The sequence below is a fragment of the Pagrus major genome, chromosome 16, assembly GCF_040436345.1.
Source record: "Pagrus major chromosome 16, Pma_NU_1.0".
Taxonomy (NCBI): domain Eukaryota; kingdom Metazoa; phylum Chordata; class Actinopteri; order Spariformes; family Sparidae; genus Pagrus; species Pagrus major.
The window spans coordinates 24,132,235-24,138,815 of NC_133230.1; positions in this window are offsets into that span (position 1 = coordinate 24,132,235).

Genomic DNA, 6,581 nt, shown 5'->3' on the forward strand with positions numbered 1-6,581 from the left:
CCTCTGGATTTTAAGCTTCTCCTCCCTACAGTTGCTTGTCTCCCCTTCTCACGTCATGTGCAACAGCAGGAAGGATCATTCGCCTTCGTGTCACGTAAGGGGGTTCTCTTTGTCCCCCCGCGACCTCAGTGGCTCCTCATCGCTCACTCAAAGGTGGGAACGTTAAAGAGCTCTCACACATTCAGATCTGTCCATCATATGTCACCAGGTTTATCAAAATCACTCTATCGTGCAGCTGACACTTTGGAGTATGAGGTTTGTGTTGCACGTTCTTGCATGCGACAGTGTAAAGAACGTTGTGGTTATTTCTGTTGAACCGTCAGAACAGACAAATAGAAACAAGATGAGAATTTATGATGTTTGTTACTTTACAAACTGCTAACAAAGTAACCTTCAGTGGCAGTCAGAAAAGTTGTATTTCACAGATGCTGAGAGCTTTAAGAGCAGGCTGAATAAATAAAAATGTATTGATAACACATGTGATTAATCTCTAACATTTCCACAGAAATTTTATCTGGTAAACATGTCGTGATATCATCCTTCATTCTTTTTAATACACTGCTGCCAGCATTTCACTCCGACACATTTCCTCATCCGACCAGGATTTAAACAGACATCTTAACTACCAGCTCGGTCCCACACTTTAGAGGCTGGAAAGCTGTTGGTTAAGAAGCTTAAGCCGTCTGGATTCACTCATACTGGGCCTAGTTTGCTCGCTATTAACTTGGCTGTCGTTTGGCCTTTAAAATTCACACTTGGTGAAGTTGTGGTATTCGCTTCACACCAATGGCGCAGGCTTTCCCACAATGCTAAGAGAGTTTACCACAGGGACTGATTCACCCGCTGGTTTAATGCTGCAGAACTACAAAATCTTCACAGGTAGGAAACGAGCACTTGGTCTGCGTTCTAAAAAGCATCTACAGTATTCTACAGAGGCTGTGGTTAAAGCTGGTAATATCTCCAGTCTGATGTGGTGCCAGAACATGGAAAACTGAAATAAACCAAATTGTGTTGATTTTATTCCCATTTAACAAGTTGTATGAGCAAAACTTTTTTTTCCCTAAGTATCTGGTGTGGACCGGGGACATTTTGAATGTGATGTTTGCAAATTTTTTTATTTAAAATATGCATTTGTCCACTCATTTCAAAGCTTTCAATATTTTTACATTGAGATATACAATTTTAAATTCCAACCCCTTAAGCGTTTCCCTTCGGTATTGCTGTAGGCAAAGCTGTCGCAAAGATAGTGTTAGAACCATGGCTATCATTAGCAGCCTGACTACTGTCCAGAGCAAAAAACAACCGTGAGAATCCCAATTTGACCTAGAAACCCTGATCTCAGCGCTCCTAAAAGCCAGAGTAAAACAACCTGTTGTATTAATAACAAGGCTGGTTTTGTTACATACTGATCCAGTGGTAAGAATGCCAGTTTTGAACCTTTTGGCGTTCCAGTGATAAGAGGAAACACATCAACATGGGCACCAGACTCTGACACAACACCGGCCCTCTACATTTATTAAATGCTCGGCATTCACTGTTGTTTTTCCCCAGTTTCTATCACTCTCCATCTTCACCTGCTTTGCCTCTTCTTTTTATTTGCAGTGTAATTCCAGTTGGTCCACTGTTACCTGGGGATAGCTACCTAGTAAATCAGTACCTCATCTTCATTTGGTTGCGCAATGGCAGACGTGCTTCCTTCGATTTTTTTTTTTTTTTACCTTCATTTTTCCAGGAAAAGCCAGCCCGTTGGCAGACCGAATAGCATAGTACCTGCAAGACATATAGGGAATCAATCCATATGCGGATGGTATCATTTTTCTCCAGCCATTACACTGTTGAATCAGTATCTATGTCAGAATGTTAAGATAAAGGAAAAAAGTTGTTGATTGCAAGTTTAACAATAGAAAAAAAGCAAAAACAATTCGAATCGGCATCTTTTCCGTTCTCCCTTACTCCAAGGGGCTTTTTAGCATCTCTCAGTTCACTGCTTTGATTTTTATGGCTTGCAACTTTACTGTTTTGGTTCACTCACCACTCTCAACAAAACTGTTTCCACCAGCAGCAGCAAGCAGATGTTTTCAGCAAAACATTTAGAATCCTAGTTATTTCTCTCCGATGCTGGTAGAAACCAAAACAGAGCTAAAAGGAGGTAAATGTTTGACTTACATTTATCACAGGCCCAGAAATATGACTCCTTTTATTTTTCCCTTCGCTCATATAGAATGGAAGTGAACAGGAGGTGATCATTTGCCACTGTTGATTTTGTGAGCGTGCCCTTATAATGTGAAAATGTGTCAATGTTAGGTCTGTAGCTTGTTTCCAGTGCCCCCAAGTGGCCAAATATCAAGTTAGTTGTAACATTTTTCTTTCTTTTGTCGAATCCCAAAGGAAGAGGGTGTGTATGGGTATGTATTTTTGTGTCACAATAGTTCACATGTACATGTGTGTCCAATGTATGTGCCCACAGGGATCTGATTTCAGTTAAGCTACTCTGTTGCCCAAGCGTGATAAACTCTGTCTGTTTCCTCCGTCTCACTCTGTAGGGAGCCCTTAATCACTCCATAGTGCTTCCCTCTACACATCCAAGTGTGAGAATGTATTCCACTGTGTAAATAAACGACCATAGATCACATGAGGAGACAAATACGGAAAGCATCCACTCTTGTGCCAATCCTAATCAAATCTTGTTTGTATCTGTGTGTTAGCACTGGGGTTAGTGGCAGTTTAATGCGAGGGACCACCAGAAAAGTTTGTTTCCTGGAGCAGCAGAGGAAGGTTGTTTTTTCATCGTCTCCATGGCTCATTTTTAATGTCTCTTGTTTGTCATTTATGGCAGCCTCGGAACATAAGGATGTGGCTCTTCTAAGTTATTCGTGCATTGTCCCGATATGCGGTCCAGCTCTTTCACAAAATGGTATTGTCAGACCACACAATTTAGGTTTGATGAGTGTTCATTTGGAAAAAATAAATCTTCTTCACATGCTTCCTCGAACGTGTCCATTAAAAATACATGAAAGATGAGTCGTACCCATGTGACGCATTCATCGTTCAGTAATAACACGTTTAAAAGTCATCATGCGAAAATTTCATAACTTTGTGCCGGGAATATACGATCTACGGACTCAAGAGACCAAAGAGCGGTGTGACTCTGCTCCTCAGATTCTCGTTAGAGACTAGTGTCTGTGTTTACAGCCGAAGCGTGACTTCCAGCTTCCAGAGCCAGACAGCTCCAAGTGATTCCATCCCAGCAGAAGTATTGACTGAAGCGGTGGCAGAGGTTAATCTGGAACATACTTGTGACCATGTCGGGCTGTGTTATCCTGCTGTCTCGACATCCTGCTTGATTTATGGGCCTCATCTTGCTGCTGTTCACCATGTCTCTTCTCTGACTTAAAGGATTAGTGGGAAGTGACATCGGCTGAAGTTCCCTACTTCTCTGTCGATGCTCATAATTTTCATAACGGTCTGCGCGTCAAGGTGTGTGTGCCTTTGTACCAAGTGGTATAACAGTACAACTATCTTCTTTTACAGTCTTGTGTTATGCCGTTGTGTTAATGATAGTGCACTAAACACTGTGCAGAGTAAAATCAACACAACCAGTGAAACCAGAGAATTAGGACCACATGTGCTGTTTTCTCCTGCTCCCAGTGTCTTTATTTATTTAGTTTTTTCAAATTTTAAAATAGCCTAAGGCCTGTGCATGATGACTGCTATTGTGCCCATTTGAGGGTTTCACTTCCTGGAGTTGTTAGATTTCTACTGGTGGCCAATCAGAGGCAACTGAAAGTGATCAATCAAGGATAAGGGCATAGATATATTGGAGCCAGTATACAGAGGAATTACGTCCTTATTGGACCATTTCACACCTCACGATTCATGTCTGAAGTGTGCCTTGTTACGTACCTTAGCGAGGCAGAAAGTAAGTATGTAGAGGTTGGAGTGATTGATGGGTGTTGAGAGCAATTGGATCTCATGCAAGAGTTCACATCCCATCAAAGACCTGCATGTTTGCTCTATTATTAATTGTAACCATGACCTTGCCTTAACTTTAAACAAGAACTAGCTTCAACGAAGGCCGACTGTTGCATCGCCTCACGTCTCCTGAGATTTGGCCAACAAAGCTGCACTTGAAGACACCGCAACGACGGCCAAGCTTGTTCTTTCTGCACCTGTGTGAAGGGAAATGCCTCGTTGTTATTATTAAGCAGCATTTTCTGACACCACTCTCGCAAATATAGCCGCTTCTAATCAAGGATATGTCTGATAAAAATTGAGTAAATGGCACTGGCGAACAGGCAGAGGAGAAAAATAAGGCAAAACTGAACTAGATGGGGGAAATCATAGACACTACAGCGACAGGCTCAAGTGGCTTTGCCTTCCTTTTTGCGTTTTTGCTGTCCCTGCTGACCTGAGGGGTCTGGATGCTTCGTAAAGCATAAGTAAAGATGTATTTAGGCCTGAGACCATTTAGTGCTTATTGACAATCAACAAGATTTCAAAATTAATCTTTTGACACACAGGAAGCCGGTGCAAAGATTTAACTATGATGTTCTTGTATGGCGGTAGGTTTGAGGTGTGCCAATGTGGCAACATTTTGACACATTGGTGAGGTTGTGTCCATCTGAATGTATAAATGTGTGGATACCCGTGCAAACCTAGTCGCAGCTATTGCAAATTTGCGCTTATTAAAATCAGTTTTACAGTTAAAAAGTCCTTGTTCAGTGGAGTGTCCTATGGCCTGTTGCTGAATGACTTTTGACTTTCAGTGTTTGTAATTTTTGATTTTGTAATGTAATTAAGCAATTTCAAAGTTGTTTTCGATCAGTTTTACTCCCTCTTGTATCATCAGAGTGTGCGCAGAATCTGCCCAGGTTCAGCAGTGAGTGTGGGAGAAGCCTTTAAATCCTTGCACGAACCCTCTTTTGCAGATTCGTGTCAGTCCTGTACTGCTCCAATCTATATTTGTATACTCACTCAGAATACAATAGATGAACTTGTATGTCTCGCACATGAGCCAATGTGCAGAGACATGAATGTTTACGTGAGCATTTGTTGGATTACATCAGTGGGAACAACAGAAATCTCCATACACTGCCACAATACTCCTGCTCCCTTTTCTCCGGCACTCTCAATGGACGACAAGCGGGACGGTAAACTCTGAGTGACCTGCCCGTGCATGCCATTCCTCAAAAGCAGTTACAGTGGGGCATATTTCCCTTTGACCAGGCAGGGATGTCACACACTCAAGTATACCAGCTGCACATTATCACGAACATGCAAAGCACAGAACTCTTTCAGCTGCTCATCCTGCCACCCCCACTCATTGTCTCCACCTCCATGCACACACCACCACCTCCACCAACACCTCTGCCATAGCTCCACTCTGAGATGACCCCTCCCTGAGCGTGGTCAAAATGTGCCTTTCACACGGGCGGCTGGCCAAAGCAAATAAACCAGCCACATGCCAGCTAACGAGGGCATGAACAGGGTCAGAGGGGGGGCTCGCCGGGAGGTGCCAGGAGTGACAGAGGGAGGGACATGGTCACGCAAAGAAAACAAGCCCAGCAAGAGTGAGCCAGGCTTCTCACGCAGGGGCCCAGACATGTGTCTTGTCATGCAACAGCCACCCCATCAACCCAAATTAGGGCTGACGGAGGTAATAAAGCGAGGGAGCAAAAGAGGAGAAAGAGGGGAGAAGAGCAATCCCCTCCCTCTCCTCAGAGAGTGTAAAAGTGAGAGGGAGGATATATTGTTCACCTTTTAGAGGAGTCTTACAAAACCACTCTGGTGACCTCAGCACACCTCGGAGTAGCGGGCTGCCTGCATGGTAAAGCCTCAGCAATCAGATCTGTCTAACTTATACACACCATGTCCTCAGTTAACCTTTGAAGAAAAGCAAACTTAAGGATAAAAAAACACGATGGAAAACTATGGCAAAGATACTCCAATCTGTATGTTAGGGCCAGCTGCTCTGCCTTTACATCCACTGACCGTACAAGCTAGATTTATGATGCATGTCCAGCTGTAGATGTTATGTTGAAGGTTTGATTTATCAAGATGGTCTTATCAATCTGTGCACAAATAAAACGACTTTAGACTTCTAAGTCTAGTTTTGCATGCAGGTGATACACCAATCCCATTTACCTCTGTGGAGGGCAGATCCATGGTTAGATGACTATCGTCATCATGGTGATGGTAAATAAACACATGGTTGTGAAATGGTCACAGATCATGAATAGATTAAAATAATAAGTTAAAATAAGTACCTAAAATAGCCTTAAGTATTTGGATGCAGCCGTTTGCCACAGAACTTAATGGGAACATTGGTGTATCACCTGCATGCAAAATTGGACTTTTGCAGCATTGCACGCGAAACTGGACTTAAGTTGCCTTATTTGCATGCAGATTTAGAGTTAAAATAGCAGCTATGCATGACATGCTTGAGAGTGTGGCTACCTTGTGATTGACAAGTTGCTACCACTGCATCAGAGCCAATCAGGAATATCCTCCTTAACTCCACCCTCTCGTCCAAATTTGGTCCAAACGACCAAGATGGCGACGGCTAACTTCAAAACAGTAGT